This window comes from Notechis scutatus, chromosome 11 (assembly GCF_049901735.1).
Source record: "Notechis scutatus isolate UNSWTSFEM ecotype Mainland chromosome 11, rNotScu1.2, whole genome shotgun sequence".
Lineage (NCBI taxonomy): Eukaryota > Metazoa > Chordata > Lepidosauria > Squamata > Elapidae > Notechis > Notechis scutatus.
In genome coordinates, this window is record NC_142019.1 from 17,338,894 (window position 1) to 17,362,097 (window position 23,204).

The 23,204-nt window shown below is 41.8% G+C and overlaps 1 protein-coding gene across 2 annotated transcripts in view; it reads right to left on the reverse strand.

The window, feature by feature from the left end:
- Positions 1–11,391, reverse strand: part of DENND4A (DENN domain containing 4A) — an 86,952-nt gene extending 75,561 nt beyond the window's left edge. The window contains exons 1-3 of one of the 2 annotated variants that reach the window (XM_087972927.1): positions 11,242–11,378; positions 9,104–9,275; positions 4,368–4,392 (exon numbers count right to left, since the gene is read on the reverse strand). The gene's annotated coding sequence lies outside the window, so the exon portion shown is untranslated. Of the gene's footprint in view, positions 1–4,367; positions 4,393–9,103; positions 9,276–11,241 lie in introns of both variants that reach the window. The other variant, XM_026673110.2, reaches the window with a different exon arrangement.
- Between the last annotated feature and the right edge of the window lie 11,813 nt (positions 11,392–23,204).

Below are 23,204 nucleotides of genomic sequence, written 5' to 3' on the forward strand. Positions count from 1 at the left end.
GACCAGAAGCATAAAGGGCTTGTCTAGTTGTGAACTCAAAACATTCACAATACTGGGCATGCACAGTTCTTTTTTTGCAATAATAGCATAATTACTTATCAAGATACTCACTTTTCAGCCTTCTGGCTAAGATTAACCATAGTGTACAACAGTGTTCCTCAACCTGGTCAACTTTAGGGTGTGTGAATTTCAACTCCCACAATTCCCAAGCCAGCATAGAGGAGTTGAAGCTTACGCATCTTAAAAGTTGAGACGGTTGAAAAACACTGGTATGTAAAATCACCACGTTGTGTTATATACCGTATAAATTAAAACACAATGCCAACATCGTTTTAAGCAACTTATTGTACTGGAACTTTTAAGTGAAATTATAGCCTCAACCCTCAAAAGCAATTTGTGCTGACATAATGGAACTTCAATATTTTTTCAAACACAATATCGGCTGGGTGAGCACATGCTTGTAACAGTTTAAATAATGCAAACCAGATTGGCCCCCTTCCTACTCTCCCTGACCCCCCAAGCATTATTTTGTAGCGGTGAGTAAAAGGGAAATTAAGAAAATAACTGTATGCACCACAGAAATATCAAGTGCAGAATGACAAATCATAACTAATAATTTAAAAAGAAAAGAAGAGACATGCTAAATATATACTCTAATTTTTTTTCCTCCAGATCAAAGCACCTTACCTGGAGATTTCCCTTCACAATATTTCTCTGTTAATAGCAATCCTACACTGAAAAAGGATGACTAGCCCAGTGAGTTTTGAGGGGTGGGAGTGGGGGAAATGGACTTGAATTTAATGGGGCTTGCGCACAGACAAACACACACATCGGGATAAAGTGGATTGGATTCCACTAATTCCTATAAACAATAAAAATAATAAAACAGACTAACCTAATTGAAAGGGACCTTGGAGGTCTTCTTGTCCAAAACCTTGCTCAAATATAAGATCTTATTCCATTCTGGACAAACCTTCTCTTAAGAACCTCTACCGATGGAAACCCCCAATTCCAGATACAAGCCATTCCACTGGTTAATTGTCCGCACTGCCAGAAAATATCCCCTTAGTTCCAGGTTGCTTCTCACCTTGATGAGTTTCCATCCATTGTTTCTTGTCCATTGTTTCAGGTGCTTTGGAAAATAAGTTGACCCCCCCCCCTCTTCTTTGGGGCAGCCTCTTAAATATTGGGACACTGCCATCATGTCACCCCTAGTCCTTCTTTCCTCTAGAATATCAATACCCAAATTCTGCAACGGATCTTCACAAGTTTTAGTCTCCGGGCCTTTAATCATTTTAGCTGCTCTTCTCTGCACTTTGTATTTCTTTTAATGGAGTTGATGTTCTCATCAGGTCTACTAGCGATATAGCAAATTAAGAGTCTTATTTACCAATTCAGCACTGACCTACAGAATAATAGATTTGGAAGGGACCTCGGAGGTCTTCTAGTCCAACTCTCTACTTGAGCAGGAGGCCTTACGCTATTCTAGACAAATGGCTGTCTAATCGCTTCTTAAAAACCCTCCTCCTTATCATACTGTATTCATTCATTCATTCCACTTTGCCTTGAATGTCCGATTTCTGTTGACAGTTCATCCCACAGCTGCCACCAAATAATTGTAGGGGATACATATAAGCACATGTATGCAGGCATTCACACACACACACACACACACACACAGAGTAGGTTGGGTGTGACTGATTTCCATGAGAGCCTCTAAACCCTACACCCACAATCTTATTGCATATCCCCCCCATTCTGCTGCTATCCACTATTTCCCCCCAGAAAAACCCCTCTCTGTCTATTTTATTTAGAAAAAGAGAGAGGTCTTCTTTTTATCCACAGCTTAAGCAAAGGGAGAAACGATAGCTAAAGGCTCTTCCCAGACTGAGCGATGCTGATTCACTAAGTATTGAAGTCTTTAATCCTGCATTAAGGATAAAGAATTAGAGAGAAGGCACGAAAGGAGAAAGGAAACAACAACAACAAAAAGATGGATCAATGACTTTTCAATCACTGCTCCTTCACTGTGGAAGCCCCACAACTGAGACCACAGTCTATAAAATAAAATAAGCTTCAAACCAGCATTTCGTTTTCTTTAGTCTCTAGTTTGCCTCTACCTCACCAGCACAGTTGAGACGGCAGTTCGGACTGAATTTAAAGCCAATCCCTTATCACCAGGGATTGAGGCTTCTTCTCTTACCTGAGACTCAGCTATCTCTGGGGTGAGACCTCCAGTGGTAAGGAAGACGGAAGATGAAAGCCAACAGGAGCTCCCCTCCTTTAACTCAAAGCTTATTGGAGAGCCGAAAACTCCCAGCTCCTGGTTGGCTCTTCAGCATTGGAGTTTCTTGGGCTTCTACTGTCTCTGCCCATCACTTAGATCCACAAATCAAGTTCATTGTTCTTCCACTCTTCAATCTTCAGATGTATTGGAGCTGCAACCCTTACAACGGGGCCTCCAAGGCAGCAATAAATCAGGACGGTTTTACGCTGGTTTCGTTTCATAGGTTCCAAGAATGGAGCCTCGATACAATCAAGCGTATTTTTAAATTACGGCCTGCCAGCCTTCAAGGGAAGTCAGGATGACATGCGTAGCCGTCATTCGACGCTTTCACTTCCCACTTGTTCTCAAAGGACATAAAGAAAGGACAAGGACTAAGGAAGACCCAAGGGTTGCCTAATGACTAAAAGGGTCCAAGGGGGGGAAACGTTTCCATCACTCGGTTGGGTAACGTTGAAGAATCTCTCTGTCCTCTTGACGGACACTTCCTTCCCTTTTTGGACTTCCTATGCATCACTAAACACCAAGAAGTGCCACTGATTTGCTCTGTCGGAGCAGTTCAGTTACATTCTTTAACCGTCAATCATTCCCTCAGTCAAGCCGGCTGGAAGAACATACATTCCACTTTTTTTTTTTAAATAAATGTATTTATTTAACGTTTTGTCAGTTAAAAACAAACGTTCGCATTTGACAACGTCGCTAAAGCAGTGTATACATTTGCATTTCATTTCTATTAACGTGTTTATACATCTTTGTATCTACTTCTTCATCATTTTAAGCATTATATATGGTACATACATACATGCATTTTTATTTACATTTATTTACACGTAAACCTTATTGTTTTATGATGTTACAAAATTATCATTCAACTCCTCTTCCTTATTCATTTGTACCAGACATCTCGTATTTTATAATATTCTCCTTCTTCCTTATCTTTCAATAACCATTCCACTTCTAAGACTAGACGGAGAAAGCCTTCACAAATACGGCGAGGAAACATCTACCATTCGAGCCAAATTGATAATAAAAAAAAAATAAGATTCATCGCTCCGATTGCATTACTTCTTGTCTTCCAGGCAAGAAAGCGGGACAAGAAGCAACAGATGGAAACGAATCAAGGAGAGATCCAACCTAGAACTATGGAGACATTTCCTGGCACTGAGAAATCAGTAGAAAAGCTTGCCTTCAGAAGTTGTGGCAGCTCTATCGCTGGAGATTTTTAAGAAGAGACTGGACTGCCATTGGTCCAGAATGGTATAATGTCTCTTGTTTGAGCAGCGGGTTGGGCTAGTCTAGAAGACCTTCAAGGGCCCTTCCAATTCTGTAATTCTGTTATTCTGATTCAGAGTAGGGACAAGCACAGAAAGCCTCTATTAGTGGTTCTCCCACGCCTCTCATAACTCTGGTAAAACAAATTGCCAGCTCTATTGTGCTGATAAAGTAAGAGAAAGACATAAAATATTTATGGGGTGATCCAAACAACACAAATACAGGTCATTTCTCCCAAAAGACAGAGCAGTTTCCATCTAAGGATGACCTGTATCTTCACAGGAAAGAACTGGTTCCACCTTCCTTAATCCCTGGAAGCTGATGCTATTTTATCAAACACGCCGGTCTAATTGATTTAAAAGAAAATACAGATAGGGTTTTGTTTTTTAATTGAAACAGAGGGAGGAGATCTCAGATTCTTTCTCCAGATGCAAATACTCCCTCGAAAACGTGGCTCCTGTTGCAATGGAGGGTGAGCATTTGTTTAAAAGCCAGCCAGGCTCTCTGGCAGAAAAGAAAACAGGAATGACTCATCCGAGTTCAACAGAGAATCCTCCATCGAAATGGTTAATTCTAAAAAAAAAAAAAACCTCCAAGGATTTCACGGAACTGCAGATTTGGTAAACCTTATTTAACGAATCTTTCCCCCCCCCCCTTAAAAACAAACCAAATAATCTCCCTTTAACCTCCTGGACTGATGACTGTATTTATTAAAAAGAAGAAAGCAGATCATTCTTGTTTTTCAAAATTATCATTTTCTCTCATCCTAGCAATTTTACACTTTGAAGCTGAGAAATAAATGTTTTCCTACCTCTCAGTGGAGGATCAGAGTCATCCTGCAAAAAAAAAAAAAAGAGCCCGTTCTCAAGCAGAAGAGTGAAAGTTTTCGGGGGGAAAATAAAACCCAGTAATGGTTACCTCATAGCCTCCTGCCATGTCAGACAACAATTGCCTAATAACTGCACATTTCACTTCTGAGAAATTAAAGCGGTGTATGTAAAACGATGATTACGTCGGTTATATCTTTTTATGACAATTTATTTGGTTGTGCAATTCCTTTCGGCTTCCTTCTTCTGAAAAATCATATTTCCAACCCCCAACAAAAATCCACGTTCCATTGGTTATCCTAAGGTGCGACGGATTTCAACTAATCAGAATTTCTTCCCAAGTTCATTTGTTCGCTAGCTTTCTGTCCTATACATTTTTGAAGAACCTCAGGAAATTGAAGGTGTTCCCCGTACTTTTATTCCTGGGGAGAAAGATACGTTTAGCCGAACGCAGAGAAGGTTTGGGGAAGACCTTATAGCCGTCTTCCAATATTTGAGGTTCTGTCACAGAGAAGAGGGGGGTCAAGCTATTCTCCAAAGCACATGAGGGCAGGACAAGAAGCAACAGTTGGAAACTAATCAAGGAGAGAAGCAACCTAGAACTAAGAAGAAATTTCCTGATAGTGAGAACAATTAACCAGTAGAAAAGCTTGCCTCAGAAGTTGTGGGTGCTCCATCACTGGAAGTTTTCAAGAAAAGATTGAACAAGCATTTATCCAGGACTGAATGAGGATTCTTGCCTTGGCAGGGGTTAGACTAGAAGACCGCCGAGGTCCCTTTCAGCTTTATGATTCTATTTCTATTTCAATTACACATAACAGTAGCAACCTACATAGCTGCCTACTTCAGGAAGTGGACAGCCACCTAATATTCACACATATGGAATTACATAGATGAATGAATAATGTTAGCATGCTAGCAATGTAATCAAGAAACACTTCAAAATACATTGTTGGTTATTGTATCAACTGGCCCTAAACACTGTTTTTTTTCCTTCTGTTCAGTCCTGTCTGATTATCAGACACAAAGTAACAGGATTATTTAAGAGAGAAGAGCAGTACTTTCATCTGGTTTATCCCGTTTTTTTTCTTCTTTTTATTTGGTCAACATGAATGAAAAAAAGCTTATCCTAAAACTTCCATGTGATGGGGGACATTCCAAATTTAAATTCTAATTTTTCCCCGAGCAGAATACAACAACTACATGCATCAACATTGTCTTTTTTTTTTTCAAAGCAAGCCGTAACTAATTTTGTTTCTAATTAAAAAGAACAAAAGGTACAATTGTACTTATCCAATTGCAACAAGCCTGGGCTACAGCATCACCTTCCTTTGCATCGCCACCCAATAACCATCTCATTCAGCAAAGCACACACCGACGCATCTGTCAACCGACACCATATTAACTGATTGGCCAATAAATCTATATCTTCAGAAGATTTAAATGTTATGAAGTGCAAGAATACATTTCATCAACATGGAAAGTAGATTACAAGAAAGGAAATCTTTGCTGCCCTTGACATCTTTTCATGTTGCGTGCTGGGAAAGTTGCACTTTTCCCTATAAATAAATCTGGTTCTACATTTCAGCGCAGAAGCCCAAGGAAAGCTTTCATTATTCAGTTAACTTTGCCCGAACAATTCCAGATGTTAAGTTATAGTCTTATACAAATTCCCTCCCAAACCCTGTTATCATAACTGTGCTCTTTTTGTAGCCCCACATTACAACACAATAGCTAAGTTGCTCCCCTGAAGATGAATTGAAATCAAAAGTACCACTTGCCGATATCTACTCCAGAGCAAAAATTAAGACATTTCCCCTAGATGGTTGAGCCATGAGATCCTAAGCCTTTATTTTTAAGAGTCAACATCGATACTTAGATACTGCCACTTTATAATCCCTTTTAAGACCACACCCAGAATACTGCATCCAATTTTGGTCACCACAATATAAAAAAGATCTTGAGACTTTGGAAACAGTGCAGAGAAGAGCGACAAAAAGGATTAGAGGGGGTGAAGGCTAAAACATATGAAGAATGGCTGGAGAAATTGCATATTGTCTAGTTTAGGGAAAAGGAAGAATAGGGGTGTCATGATAGCCTTGTTCCAGTATTTGAGGGACCGCTACAAAGAAGAGGGGGGGTCAACTTATTTTCCAAAGCATCAGAAGGCAAGATAAGAAGCAATGGATGGGAAATGAACAAAGGGAGAAGCGACCAAATTTCCTGACAGTAAGAACAATCAACCAGTGGAACGACTTGCCCCCAGATATGGGTACTTCAACAGTGGAGGATTTTAAGAAGAGACTGGACATCCATAACAAGCAAAGGTCCATGTCCATTACTGAAATCAATCCCTCCCAGGATTAGGTCCTTGCTGTTTTGCCTTTAATAATTGAGAAAATGAAATATAAGAAAATGCTGGATAGCAGAAAGGTGGGACTAGACGTGAACCATAATGTTCTTTAAACCATCCAATGCATCATTTGACTAATTGGCTCTCTTCAAACATTAAATTCAAGAGTGAAAGCCATACCTCCCACCCACTCAACATTTCCAGAATACACATGAAACATAAATCTTGACTGGGGTTGTGTCCAAGACACATTTGTGCATTTTTTAAAACAGAACATGAGATCAGCAGGGTTCCAAAAGTCACTGCCATAATTAACAAGCTGTAAAGTGTTATTAGCATCTGACCTGCTGGTTATTAAAGAAGGGATAACCATAAAAATCCCATAGCCTTTACAGTTTACACTGCTGTTCTGTTAGAGGAAAAATACTAATCACTCTGTTTTTGAAGTAACTGATATTATGTAGACAAGGGAGAACATCATCAAGAGTTGGCACAGATAATGGCCTCAGTGGGCACATTCTGGGCACTATTAAAGGCAGCAAAGTGGAAAATGGGCCCATTTATGCATGTACATTTTTCTATCTTTTTAGTCCTCTCAATTGGATGCAAGTGTAACGTTCTGATAAATTAGGGATTCATTAAAAGGGTGGGTAGCGTTTGATTTTTCATCTCCACTAGCAAACTGGGTTGAGCCACTGTGAATGATGTTTATCCAGTCTAATTATCAGTTTTATGTGGTTCAACTGAATTTGCAGGCCTACTGAGCTAAAAATCCAAATCGTTTCTTTCTTCACTCTATGCCAAAGGTCTCCAAACTTGGCAACTTTAAGACTTGTGGACTTAAAATCCCAGAATTCTGGCTGGAGAATTCTGGGAGTTGAAGTCCACAAGTCTTAAAGTTGCCAAGTTTGGGGACTCCTGCTCTATGCAGTGAAACTTTTCACCACGTTTATGATGCTGCAAGAGGGCAGATCAAAATCAATGTCAACAAATGATTTGTAGCTGTAGATAATTACTACCTCGGTTCTTCCTGATCTTTGAGACTCCGATGATATATAGATATCTTAAAAAGAAAAAAAATGATGGAAGCCAAACCGAAATTTATTCCTACACTCCAAAAAAAAAATCAAATTATAATGCCATTTATAATGCCAAAAGACATTAATACAGTTACTGATCATGAATGAATAACAAACACTAAAGCACCTAGCCATTTCTAACATGAATTTCCAAGTTATTAATCTATATTTCCTCTAATGTCAAACACTAAAAAAAAAAAAATCTAAAGGAAAGTTACCGTATCCATTGGAAACCAGAAAATGAAGGGGAAGTGGGGTGGAAATAACATCACGACTCTTCCAAACAAAGCTGAGGCATCTAATTTTAGATAGTATAATCCCCTCCTTACTCAATGCACATTCAATTACAGAATATAGACCATCCTCACTCACAGAGAACAGTAAACAAGTGAGTTAAACTAACCAATCAATATTGCATTTCCTGGAAGACTGGTGAAAAAAATGAGTATTGGGGTCTCCCTAGAACCCCCAAATTGTTACAGAGCTCTGGACAAATTCTCAATCCTTTATTATATTGGCCATTCCTAACACGCCTTCTAATACTGACACTTGATGTTCAAATCTTTATTACTGTCATAAATCAGCATAGACACTTGATACTGAAATTTTGAAAGGTGTTCGCAAAAGCTAGTTGTCAGGTTTCCAAGTATTAACCTGCTTCCTCCCAATTTCCCAGTTCCCAATAAAAGCAATTTTCTACCCCTGAACTTTACCTTGTGTATCTCACTCTCCCTCTTCCACCAAATTTTATCCTTCCTTCCAATGTAAATTCAATTTGTAGCAAATAGTTTCCTCCTCCACATATTTCTCACATTTAAATATATTCTCCGAAGAAGAAAATATTTTTGGACATGAAAGTTCACATGCTATCTGGTTAACCTTACAGAATTAGAATTCAGTTTCTCCTGTGAACGTGTTTATAAAAGACCAAAAGGAGTACCTAACGCTATAAATACAGCCATTCCAAATGCCTGTCATTGTGCTGTTCACACAATCATAACAACTCAAGCAGTTAAGCTCCCAGCTCTATTTTCCAATAGCAAACATCCACGTGTCGGATTACTAATCCTATGTAAGTCACCTCAGAGAAAAAAATAACCTTTTTTTTAAAAAAAAAAATCATCCTAAACGCCAATCTGAAAATACCACCACTACTACTTACAACCAGTAATAATCCTGTACTAAAAATACTATCAAAGAAAATCTTTTTTCAACCTCTGCTTCAGTCTCCCGTAATGAAAATCAAGCATATTTATTTCTGTTTCAACGCAAAGCAAGAACTGCTTACCTAATTTCTCAGGTCTGAAAGTCGGAGTAATTTAAGCATTTGTGCTATATATCCCAAGAAAGTTAAGGATTCTTCTTGTACACGGCAAAATGTCAATATTCTAAACTGTTTTTATCTTCCTTTACTGAAGCATGTGAATCTTCCGCTTCTTTACAAACAGAAGACTCACGCCCTTCAATATAAATGAAATAGGATATACGCAGTAAACATTTAATTATCATTCTACGTACAAGGAATGTGATAGATGTAGCCAGCCTATAATTATAATGCTACATAAATGGAACCGGATATATACCGGAGCTGTTATGTTTACATGGAATAGGAACACAGACGGCATTTAGCAAAAAGCAAAGCTGGCATTTTCACCCAAATCCTTTTTCTCTGAAAGGGGAGAGCGGCCTCTCCGATTTGATGGCAATAAAATAAAAAGAGGCAAACTAGCTTTCCTGGAGGGGAGGGGAGAGAGGAGGGGAGGGAGGGTCTAAAATGCAGGTTGAGTTTCTTCCCAGGGGAAACTCCAGTGACGGACGGACGGGCATCGACCGGTACAACTGCCCTGCATCGGATTTAAAATGCCTGACGAAATGAGAATTTAGGATGGGAATATTGAGATGAATAAAGCTGGAAGAGGCAAACTAGACCCACTCTGCTTGATGGAGAGTTTATTTTATTTATTTATTTTATTTATTTGATTTGCCAATTGTTTACAAGATAATAAGTATAAGTGTATACATAGTTGTGAATACATGAAATGGGTACATATAAGAAAAATAAAGAAGAATAAGAGAAACAATAGGACAGGGACGGTAGGCACGTTGGTGCGCTTATACACGGCCCCTACAGACCTCTTAGGAAAGGGGTGAGGTCAATAGTAGACAGTCTAAGGTTAAAGTTTTTGGGGTTTGGGGAAGAAACCACAGAGTCAGGTAGAGTATTCCAGACATTGACCACTCTGTTGCTGAAGTCGTATTTCCTGCAATCAAGTTTGGTGCGGGGAGTCAGAAGATCGTAACATCTCCCACCACCAAGTAGGGCAATTCTTGTTCTTCAAGAAGAGGCTGGACATCCTTTTATCCGGGATGGGATAAGGTCTCTTGCCTTGGGCAAGGGGTTGGACTAGAAGACCTCCAAGGTCTCTTCCAGCCCTTTGATTCTACGTCTCACCAGCACATTAGGAGGGAGGTCCATATGGCTTTCCTTTTGTGGGCATCTCCAAAAAAGGGGGAAGCCCCTCCCCTTTTCCCAATGCCCCCCACTCTCTCCCAGGGCTTCCCCCTCCTGGGGAGGGGGAGGGAAATCAGAATGAATGAAACCAGCCCCATCATCCACTCCTATCCTCCAATTTCTCCTGCTGGGCTTTCCGGGGGGAGGGGTGTGTGTGTGTGCACACAGCTCTGGATCGGGCACCTCCAGGTCCTTGTTTGGGGGCGGCAATGCCAACCGTGGGCAAAGCCTCCAGCCTGGCAGGGATGCAGGGGGCGGCTGAGAAATCTGCTTCTCCCAAGGATCATCCTTAACAATTATGATCCCAGTCCTGGTGACATCAACAGCTAATAATAACAACAACAACAACAATAATAGCGACAGCAATAACAACAATACCAAAAGCAAAAATTATAATAGCAATAATAGCTCCTATTAATGGATTATTATTAATAAGTATTAATAATAATATACCATTAATGGACCTAGCAATAATAAGCTGATATTATTAATATTATTAATATTGTTATTATTATTGCTGCTATTATTGCATTATATACACGAAAAACGACAGCGTACGCAGCAAACGAGGTAACTAGTGACCCAGCGCTGTCGTTTTTCGTGTATATAATGCAATAATAGCACAAAATAATAACAATATTAATCATCACAGCAGCTTATGATTGCTAGGTCCATTAATAGGAGGAGCAGCAGCAGCATCCCTAAAGCCAGGAAGGCTCTGCATCCCGGTGGGGGGGGGGGGATCGGAACCCCAGTTCTGGTGCCCCCCAACACCATTAACCTCTCCCTCCAGATAATGGGAACCCCCCCCCGCATCGTCAGAGACCTTGGGGAGGGGGTCTTCAGTGCCCCCCCCTCCCGGGAACACCCCCCCCCCCCTCAACCCGACTCCCTCCGCCGCACGCCCCGCTCACCTGAAGCGCAGGAGGCCCGTCACAACGCCGGCCTCCCGTCACACGCGGCTCCGCCACCAGCGGAACCAGCCGCCGCCGCCGCTGCTGCACCTCGCGCCCCGCCGGGGAGACGCGCGCCCGCCGCCATCTTGGCCGAGGGGAGGTGCGCGCGCGGGGAGAGGGGAGGGGCCTCGGGCGCCCTGGAAACCGGCCCGCCGGGGAGGGGGAGGAGGGGAGGGGTGGCGGGCGCCCCTCTTGTTAGGAGGGGTTCAGAGGAAGGGGCTTTCTGTGGGAGGCGCGGCGCTAACCACGAATGCAGGTTAACTAGTTGTAGCTCAGGGATGAAGTGTGGGGTCCTTGGTGTCTCCTGGGCTTTGGTTGGTTCCTTGCAGACGTTGCATGACCCAACGAGGCAACAGCATCAGTGCTAGTGGGGGGGAGGAGGAGGAGGAGGAGAGGAGGACTGTGGGGTCCTGGGCGCTCTCTGGGCTTGGTGGTTTTCTTGCAGACGTTGCATGACCCAACTAGGCAACAGCATCAGTGCTAGTGGGGAGGGGGGAGGAGGAGGAGGACTGTGGGGTCCTGGGCGCTCTCTGGGCTTGGTGGTTTTCTTGCAGACGTTGCATGACCCAACTAGGCAACAGCATCAGTGCTAGTGGAGCTGGGGAGGAGGAGGAGGAGGAGAGGATGACTGTGGGGTCCTGGGCGCTCTCTGAGCTTGGTGGTTTCCTTGCAGACGTTGCATGACCCAACTAGGCAACAGCATCAGTTCTGGAAGAGAGTGGGGTTTGTGGAGTGGAGGAGGAGGAGTGTGGAGTTCTCCATGTTCTCTGAGTCTGGCTATTTTCTTGCAGACATTTCATTACCCAACTAGGTAACACCATCAGTGTAGGAGGAGGAGGAGGAAGGAGGAAGACAAGGATATCAGTGTAGCACCATCAGTGGAGGAGGGAGGAGGAAGACAAGGATGATGGTGGAGGTCCTTGGTGCTGTCTGAGCTTGGTGGTTTTTTGACAGATGTTTCATGACCCAACTAGGTAACACCATCAGTGCTAGAGTTGGGTTTGTGAGTGGGGAGAGGAGGAGGAGGAGGAGAGGAGGAAGAGAAGAAGAAGAAGAAGAAGAAGAAGAAGAAGAAGAAGAAAGAAGAAGAAGAAGAAGAAGAAGAAGAAGAAGAAGAAGAAGAAGAAGAAGAAGAAGAAGAAGAAGAAGAAGTAATGAAGCAGCAGAAACAAGAAGAAGAAGAAGAAGAAAACTGAGGTGGAGACGGAAGATCAGTATTTTTCCACGCAGCCTCTTGAGTAAGGGGCAAGCGGGGGGATCTTGGGGTCAGGCAGGGGGCCTGAGCAGATCACCTTATGAAGCACCCCTGAATAATGGGGGGGGGTGTCCTGGGGTGCAGGCAGAAGGGAATGCTCAAAGGGGCTCATAGTGTGAAACAGACCTAAATAATGGGGCACCCCGTATGACTGAGCACCCCATACAAGGGCAGCAGGCAGGAGGGAACATGCAAGGAGAGAGATCAGCTTCAACACCCAGGAATGTGTGTGTGTGTGTGTGTGTGTGTGTGTGTGTCATATTATTAAGCCCTCCAAAATAATGGCTTTGTATACAACTTGGACACCTCTGAATAATGGGAAGGGGGCTTTTGATGGCAGAAGGGACGTTCAAGGACCCCCATAATAAGGGGCCCTTTTCACAGGGCCAATCTATTGTTTTTATTTATTTATTTTATTTTATTTTATTTATTTTTATTTGTCAATCACTTACAAGATAATAGGTATAAGTATAAACATAAGAATACAGGAAATAGGTACGAACAAATGGGGACAATAGGACAAGGGACGGTACGCACGATGGTGCACTTTTCTTTTCACAGGGCCAATGTATTGTAACAGGAGACCCTGATGCCCTGAATTATGGAGGGGCTCCACAGCAGAGTGAGAGAGAGATGTGGGGTTTCCAGTCCTTGGTCCCTGAGGACTAGATGGGGGGGCCTTCACATTCAGGATGCTTAAATTACGTTAAAGGGGGTCAGATACCACAAGCAAGGATCCTTCCTTCAGGCGCTGCCAATTAAGGGAGAACATCCATATTATTTAATAACTGGTCCTGTTAGATTGAAAGAGTACAGATTTTTGTCAATAAAAATTAATGATTACATGGAGGCCTCTGGAAAAAAAAGGGAGAAAGATGTGTTTATAAGGGAGGGGAGGGGTCTTTGTTCAGCGGGAAGAACAATGGCATGCTTTCATCCCGCAAGGAACAAATGCAGAGAGGAAAATCCTGCAGAATTTATAAAGGGGAAGTTGGATTAAACATTCACCCCCTTCCTCTCTCCTATGGCCTTCAGATGTTTGGGGCTGCCGTTAGTGGCCACCTTGCATAGGAATTGCCTAGTGCAGGTAGTCCTCGACTTACAACCAAAGCAAGACAGTTGTTAAGTGAATTTTCCCCTTTTTACGATCTTTCTTACCATAGTTGTTAAATGAGCCACAGCAATTGGTAAGTTCAAGGGAGGTACTAATACTACTCTATAAAGCCTTAGTAAGACCACACCTAGAGTACTGCATCCAGTTTTGGTCACCACACTATAAAAAAGATGTGCAGAGAAGAGCAACCAGGATGATGAGGGGACTGGAGGTTAAAAGATACGACGAGCAGTTGCAGGAACTGGGCTTGGCTAGTCTAGTGAAGAGAAGGACCAGGGGAGACATGATAGCATCTTCCAATATTTGAGGGGCTGCCACAAAGAAGAGGGGGTCAAGCTATTTTCCAAAGCACCTGAAGGCCAGACAAGGAATAATGGATGGAAACTGAACAAGGAGAGATTCCAACTAGAAATAAGGAGCAATTTTCTGACAGTGAGAGCAATCAACCAATGGAACAGAAATTTCCTTCAGAAGTTGTGGGAGCTTCATCACTGGAGGCTTTCAAGAAGAGACTGGACTGCCACCTGTCAGAAATGGTGTAGAGTCTCCTGCTTGGGCGGGGGTTGGACTAGATGACCTACAAGGTCCCTTCCAACTCTGTTAATTTGTTAAAGTTAGTATGGCTATTACGTGAATCTGGCTCCCCCATTGACTTTGCTTATCGGGTTACCAAAGGTGACCACATGATCCCAGGACACTGCACCTGACATAAATACATGCCAGTTGCCAAGTTGTCCGAGTTTTGATCACGTAACCATGGGGATGTGAAAAACCGTCACTAGTCATTTTTTAAAGTGCCATTGTAACTTCAGTCACTAAACAAACTGTTGCAAGCCAAGGACTACCTGCATTGATGTCCAAAACATCCTGAAAATACCCGAAGGATAATAGTATCTACCTGTCTGTCTAGTTAATACTGCCGTGAATTTGGAAAATCAGACTTAATTATTTAGGTCTTGCTCATTCTAAGCTACCTTGGAGAATTGTTAGGATAATGAAAAGCTGGCAGAGAACTGAATAAAGGTCTTGGTTTCATTTGTGTCCCCTTTTTTTCAACAAGGACCTGGAGATTTTGTTGAAAGCCTGCCCAAGATATCCTCAGGTATTACTTAAGTAGAACCTAGAATTACAGGGCTGGAAGAAACCTCAGAGCTCTTCTAGTCCAACCCCTTGCTTAAGGCAAAAGACCTTATATTATCCTGGTCAAATGATTGTCTAGTTTTCTCTTGAAAACCTACAGCAATGGAGCATCCACAACTCTGGCAGGCAAGCTGCTCCACTGATTAATTATTCACACTGGCAGAAAATTTCTCCTTTTCTCTAAATTGGATCTCTATAATACCAAATATAAATGCTATATATAAATATTGTGAAGAAAAAAAGACAGCTGGAAGGAGTCTATGTGAGATTCAAGAGGTATCACACATTGTTTTAATTCAGTACCAACTATAACAACCTGCCAACCTTTGGAAACCAAGAGAATGCCATAGGAATTTGAAAAGAAAAACAGATTTAAGGAGAAGAGCACCGATATATTGACATCTGCTAGTGCAGGCAACTTATGGACTTCAACTCCCAGAATTCCTCAGCCAGCGTTGCCAGCTCCACTGGCTGAGAAATTCTGGGAGTTGAAGTCCACAAGTTTTAAGTTGCCAAGATTGGAGACCCCTGCCCTAGTGATGTGGTTTTAGGTTTCGGAGCACAGGGAGAAAGAAAGAAAGAAAGAAATAAGTGCTTCGGGGTTTAAGTCTATTATTGGGATCCATTTAGGTCCACTTATTGCAATGTGAGCCCCATTAGACGTTCAAGATGTAGCCAGAGTAGTTGATATCAGTGAAGACTAGATCTAATCAACTTTGATTATTAACTCAGTGGCAAAATAGAGAGCAGGTCAATGGTAGGAGTGGACACCTGACTTCATGGAGCTCAGTTCATGATGTTTGAAGACCCTCAAAGATGACTGGGGAGCTGAAAGCTAAAACATATGAAGAACAGTTGCAGGAACTGGGTATGTCTAATCTAGGGGGAAAAAGGACTAGGGGTGAACATGATAGCAGCCTTCCAATATTTGAGGGGCTGCCCCAAAGAAGAGGGGGGGAGGTTTCAATGTATTCTCCAAAGCACCAGAAAGCAAGACAAGAAACAATGGATGGAAACTAAACAAAGAGAGAAGCAACCTAGAACTAAGGAGAAACCTCTTACAGTAAACCAGTGGAACAGCTGGCCTTCAGAAATTGTGGGTGTTGCTTCATCACTGGATGAAGAGATTCAACAGCCATTTGTCTGAAATGGGATAGGGTCCCATTTCTGCTTGAACAAGGGGTTGGACTAGAAGATCTCCAAGGTCCCTTCCAACTCTTCTGTTATTCTGAAGGCTGCAAATGTTTACCTATTTTTTTTTTTAGGGTTTCTGCATAGGTTTTCTCCCAGATGAAGTCTCTGAAGCCGTCCGTGGTTATTATTTTGTATCTGGCTTATTTTGTTCCAGGAAGGAACTCAGTATGCTCACTGAAATGTACTTAAAAATCTGCGTGACGAGCCTCAACATTATTGTCTCTCTTCAAAATATTAATTGCAGCGGTCCTGGTTTGCAGACTGATGTTATAAGCAACACAAATGGCTTATTGGCACAGAACAGCAATGGATATTTATAATGCAAGACAGCCACCACGTATTGAAATATTCATGTAGAATTTTCTCAGATGTATGTGCATCCATTAATATATTCTCTCTCTGTTTTTCTTTCTTTATAGCTTTTTGTTTCCTTTTAAAAATAATTTTGTGTAAAGTTTATTTTTTAAAAAAACGTTAATGTAGTTAATAAAGCCATTTTTTAAAAGTTGAAGTTCTAACCACATTATGCAAAGGGGTTATGTCTATGTGTGCGTGTCTGTTTGATATGGCATTGATCCTAGGTGGAGAAGAACAAAGAAGCAAACATTTCTAACGTAAACAGTGAGCAAATGTAATATTTCTTATTTCAAACAGCTAATTGGCTCATTCCTTCCCTCTCGTTCTCTTAGGATGCTTAAAGGTTACACAAAATGAGACTTTTGGCTTGCGATCCGCCTATTAAAATTCAGACTATAATGCCAAGAAAAGCTCTTGGTCTGTTTGTCAGGAAATTTAGCATTGATCCCTTAGAGCTTATGTTTGATGGGAATTGATTAACTTTAAACCAAGCAAAGAAATAGTATATTTGAATGCAGGAGTAATGATAGGGGCAAGACTTAAAACAGCAGCTTTAAATATCTTTGCTTCTACAAAAATATTTTTGTTTTGTTTCTCCAAAAGCAAGTTTGGGAAAGCAATGATGCTGGCTATAATTTATAAAAGAGGAAAGCAAGTATTAGGCATGGGTGGGGACAAAAGATACTCAACTTACAACCCCAATTAAACCCCAAATTTCTGTTGATGAGCGAGACACTTAAGTGAGTTTGCGTCAATAACCTTCCTTGCCACGGGGTTGTTAAGTGAACCACTGCCCTTGTTAACTTAGTAACATGATTGTCATCTGGCTTCCCCACTGACTTTCCTTCTCAGAAGTCCCAGAAGGAGATCACATGACCCCAGGACACTGCAACCATCGTAAATACATGCCAGTTACCAAGCATCCAAATTTTGACCACGTGTGTTGTGGTTCGCCGGCAGCCTGTGCAGACAGCAGCAGAATCGGACAGTGGGGAAGAACGGGGACCAGTCCGGGAGTCTGGGGAGGACTCGGATGAGGGTCCTGCGTCCGATGCAGAGATGGAGCCAGGACCATCTGGGAGTGGGGTGCTGACTCCGGAGCCTCTGGAGTCTGGCAGCAGCGAGGAAGAGGAACCAGGGGAGCTTGTTCCCAGTGCGTGCATGTGCAGAGCTGCTAGAAGGCAAGAACAGCTAAGACAAATGGGGTGACTCGTAAGTAAGGCTGGAGGTGATTGCCCCTCCCATAAGGGATAAAGGACAGGCAAAGATGATGAAACCTTTGCAGGAAGCAAAGTCGTTCATTCGGTTCAGATTAAACCTTGAAGCTCTGTGTGGACTTTGTGCTTCAGTTGGTTTTTTTACAGTTCATTTGGCCCTTTAGTTGTTGGCAGCAACTCAAAGGAGAGAAAGGTGGGTGCTTATCTCGAGGGACTGTTTGGGACTCATTACGGGCTGGGAATGAACATAATTCCTAGCACTGAAATAAAACAAGAGTTGTTTGGACTAAGCGTGTGCTTAATTATGGTCCCAGGAAGCCTCGGTCAGAACAACATATTCCTGGGGATGCTGCAGTGGTCCTACTTTTGAAAAATGGTCATAATTCACTTTTTTTGGTGTCGTAACTTTGAACGGTCTCTAAACAAACTGTTGGAAGTCGAGGAGCACTTATATTAGAGGCATTTGCAACCAAAACGGCGGTGAGTGAGCCTGAAAAGCCATTCTCCTCCGGAATATTTTGCGGGAAGCTTGCCCTGATTTTAGAGACGTGGATGAATGGAAGTTATGGCGATCGTGTCTTTTAGAATTGCAAGATCCTTTTGGGTATTTTTTTTTAAAGCAGCAAGTCAGAGGCCCCAATTAGAGGAGGGGTTGTGGCTTTTAAAATTCTAATGCATTTATCATATTTATTCATCAAATCAAATCCATCTTTATTGCATAGCAGTCACTAAGTGCTAGAAAGCAACATTTATTTATATTTATATCTGCATAGTTGCCATCTGGAAGCTGCTGTTCGCTTTTGAAGGGCTGTTGTGTTAGCTGATCTTAAGGAAGAAAAATCGAGATATAAATGAGGTGTAAAATCAATATGAAAAATGGGTAGATTTTTTTTAAAAAAAATATTTTAATGATACAAATGTTTTGCTGCTGGGTTCTGGATTAATTCAGTATTGAGCCAGTAGTTAAAGCATCAGGCTGAAACCCAGGATCTTGAATTATACTCCAACCATTCCCTTTTAGCCCCAGGAAGATGGCTACTTCTGAAATCTTGCCAAGGAAGCTGCAAGAAAGTGCCCTGGCAGTCGCTATGGGGAAAATAGGAGGAGGAGCAGGAGGACGGAGTGTTGAATATAATAAATGTTGTGCCTGACTCTGAGGGAGAGGAGGAACAGCCGACAGGGAGTGGAAGTGTGGCTCTGGAGGTTGTGGAGGAGGCTGGGGAAGGGCAGATGCCAGTTGGGCAGTCAGAGGAGGATCCAAGCCCATCCCTTCTCCATCCTAGGGCACGCAGGGAGGAGAGGATAAGGGAGAGACGTGGTCTACTGGGGAAGAGAGGGCCTTGATCCTCTTCATGGACTGCAGCTGTGACAACTGAATAAGAGGACGGACATGCATACAGGCGAACACTGGGAACAAAGCATGGAAATATCACTAGTGGTTCCTCTCTGAGTTTGGCATCCTTCCCAGTGTGTGTTCTGTTATCTGTGGATGTCTTCCAGCCCTTATCTTGCCTGGTTTGTGTTGCTTTTTTCCTTCTTGTAACTGTTTGTGGGGGAGTTTTTTGTCTTCAGTCAAGGATATTTGGAGCTTGGAAGCCAAGTGAAGGAATAAAAGGGGTTTCACCTGTTTTTTGTGACTGTGTTTATTTTGTATCCCACCCTGGGTCGTCACAATAAAGGAGGGAAATAAGCCAGCCAGCCAGCCAGCCAATCAATCATCAATAATGGCAGTTGAAGCAGCATTGCTGATATAAATTTGGATCTTCATTCTGTTTATCAACAAAAAAGACACCGATTGGAAAAGGAAACTGAAACATGTTATTAATTCTCTCTCTCCAAAGTACAAGTTGACTTACGATCATAATTGAGGCCAACACTTACTGTTGCTAAGTGAGATATTTGTTAAAGTGAATTTTTGACCCATTTTGCAACTTTTCTTGCCATGGGGGTTAATCACCGCAGATGTCAAGTTGTTAAGTCAATCTGCCTTCCCCTTTGGCTTTGTTTGTCAAAAGGTCACTAAAGGGGATTAGATAACCCCCAGCGCACTGCAACCGTCACAAATATGAGGCAGTTGCCAGTTGCTTCTCAAAGAGAGAAGCAACCTGGAATTGAGGAGAAACTTCCTAACAGTGAGGACAATTAACCAGTGGAACAGCTTTGTCTCCATAAATTGTGGCTGCTTCATCACTGGAGGTTTCTAAGAAGAGACTGGACAGTCACTTGTCTGAGATGGTACAGGTTCTCCTGCTTGAGCAAGGGGCTGGACTAGAAGACCTCCAAGGTCCCTTCCAGTTGAATTCTATTCTGTTCTGTTTTTTTTTATTTTATTTTTTAACAACAAACACAAACATAAAACAACAAATAAAATCATCTTTCCATTGTACAGTGTATCAGTTGGTACATATCTTTTGTGCACAATATAAGCAGTCTTTCCCTTCTACATTTAAGCTATAATTCATTATATATATATGAATGTATGTATGTATGTATGTATGTATGTATGGTATTCAGCTTTGTTCGGGTATTTTCCCACGTCATTGTAGTTGTGCTTCAAGAAGCCTGATGATGGCAGATGAGATTCTGCCGAAAGCGTTGCTACAACTTTAAAAGCACAACTACAATGACGTGGGAAAATACCCGAACAAAGCTGAATATCATACATGTAAGTATGAAAACTTTATTTATTTATATATATATATATATATATATATACTTCATATATAAATTATATATATATATTACATATTATTATATATAACATATATACATATATATATATATATATATATATATATATATATATATATATATATATATATATATATACATATATATATATATATATAAATTATGCATGTATTATATTGTTATTAACACAATTAGACTTTAATTATAAATTCACATCATTCTTTTCAAGCAAATCTCAACTTTTACATGACCTAATACATAGTATCATTCATTTCATTATAATCATGTTCTATTCTATTCTATTCTATTCTATTCTATTCTATTCTATTCTATTCTATTCTATTCTACTATTCCATTCCTCATTTCAATATTCCTATTCTATTCTCCTTCCTTCTTTCTCTATTCCATTCTATTCCATTCCTCATTCCATTCCATTCCTTATTCCATTCCATTCCATTCCATTCCATTCCATTCCATTCTATTCTATTCTATTCTATTCTATTCTATTCTATTCTATTCTATTCTTCTAATCATTAAATCAATAGTCGTAAGTTGCTTTTTTCTTTCTGGAATTAAGCCATAAGAGGCAAATATTGTTGTGAATGCACCAATAATTCTGGGCTGCCAAGTCAATGTGACAGGCTGCAAAATTTCAGAATTTTGTAACCAAGCCCTTGAGTGGCAAGCCTTAAATCTCCTCTCTGAAACATGTTTCGTTTGCAAAGGACATTCGCAGCAGACAATGTACCCGGTTTATGGATTCAAGATGAAGGCCTTTTATTGATAGTTGTAGACATTCCCGTTCCTTCCCAGACTTTCTGTTTTAAATTTGAAATGAAGAAGCAGTTACTGTGGTGAAGATTTCTTACAAGACGATTTCACAGTGGCTAGCATCCCAATTCCATCTTCCTTCTTCTGCCTTCCTTCAACGTTCCCTGTTTCCTAGGATTTACGGGATGCTCGCGTTCTGCCACGATTAATACATTCACACGTTTTGCCTGTCATTATTCTAATAATCTCCAGCAGTGGAAGAAGGCACATTAAGGATAATTCAGCCCTCGAAAGGCAGCGCGGTGTCCGGTGCCAATGGGCCCACCCACGTCAACCGTTGCTTTGGATTAATCCACTTCTGCAAAAGCCGCTAATGAATATTCTGCCCCACCAAGGGCCAGCTTTCTCTGGCAGAAAATCTGATCTTCCTTTGCCAATGTTAATCAGGAGGGGAGTAAAGTTAAAATGCCGAAAGCGTTCAATGTGCAGAAGAAAAAAATAGTAATCTGCCCAGTGCAGTTGTGGAGCGATTGTGGAACAGTTGTGGGGCTGCCACAGAGAGGAGGAGGGGGGCGGGGGTCAAGCTGTTTTCCAAGGGACAAGAAGGCCAGACCAGGAATAATGGATGGAAACTGATCAAGGAGAGATTCAACCTGGAAATAAGGAGGAATTTTCTGACAGTGAGAACAATCAGCCAATGGAACAGAAGTTGCTTTCGGAAGTTGTGGGAACTTCAACACTTAAGACTTTCAAGAAGAGATTGGACTGCCATCTGTCAGAAATTCAGTGGTGGGATTCAACATTTTTTTACTACCGGTTCTGTGGGTATGGCTTGGTGGGCGTGGCTTGGTAAGCATGGCAGGGGAAAGATACTGTAAAATCTCCATTCCCTCACAACCCCGCTAACCTGCTTTCCAGCTCCGTTCTCCTGCGCAGGGCAACCAAAGAAGACCCAGCCAATCAGCTGGGACTTGGGAGGCGGAGAATAGATGGGGGCGGGGCCAGTCAGAGGTGGGATTTGCTGGTTCTCTGAACTACTCAAAATTTCCGCTACCAGTTCTCCAGAACTGGTCAGAACTGGCTGAATACCACCTCTGGTGTAGGGTTTCCTGCTTGGGCAGGGGAGGGGGTTGGACTAGATGACCTACAAGGTCCCTTCCAACTGCTTAATCTGAAGAAGAAGCAACTCAAGTTGGGGGTGAGTTATCAGTTTGCACTTTGTTCCCAGAGGGGAAATTGGTGATTTTATGTTATCCCTTCAACAAGTATAATCAGGACTCCCCGGTGAAATAGTAAACCCTATTCCATTCAGATCAGGTCTCAGGAGGAAAAATAAAAGAAAACACAGCCTTCTTTGTTGGAGGAAACAAGCAGATAGTCTATTGACCCATGATCTGGAGAGGTTCCAAAAATACGTCTTTGACACATGCCCTATCTAGGAGGGAAGAAAGAGCTTGCAATGTTCCTGTTGATGGATTGGCATTTCAGAAGCAGGCGGCAAAGCTGCTGATGACATTTGCAGTGCAGATTTCCCGGGCGTATAAAAGCCGAAGGAAATGTTTGTCTTCTTTTACAATTGCACGGAGGAAATTTATTTATTTTATTTATTTATTTGATTTGTCAACCGCTTACAAGATAATAGGTATAAGTATATACATAGTTATGAATACATGAAATGGGTACATAGAAGAAAAATAATAAAAGAAACAATAGGACAGGGACGGTAGGCACGTTGGTGCGCTTATGCACGCCCCCTACAGACCTCTTAGGAAAGGGGTGAGGTCAATAGTAGACAGTCTAAATCAGGGTGTCCAACCTTGGCAACTTTAAGACTTGTGGACTTCAACTCCCAGAATTCCTCAGCCAGCAAAGCTGGCTGAGGAATTCTGGGTGTTGAAGTCCACAAGTCTTAAAGTGCCAAGGTTGGACACCCCTGGTCTAAATGGTTATGATCCTGGCCACATACTTGGGATTTTGAAAGTCCTCCTCAAGAGACCGTCTTTCTCCAGCCTTTGCATATTGCTCAAAAGAAATGCAAAACTTTGGCACACAGATCTGTGCTAGAATAGGCTACCTCTGGCAACATCTCATCCCTCTCATCAGAACTGATGAAGCTTCTTGGATGTGAGAAGGGAAATCTTGTTTCTTCTTCTTCTTCTTCTTCTTCTTCTTCTTCTTCTTC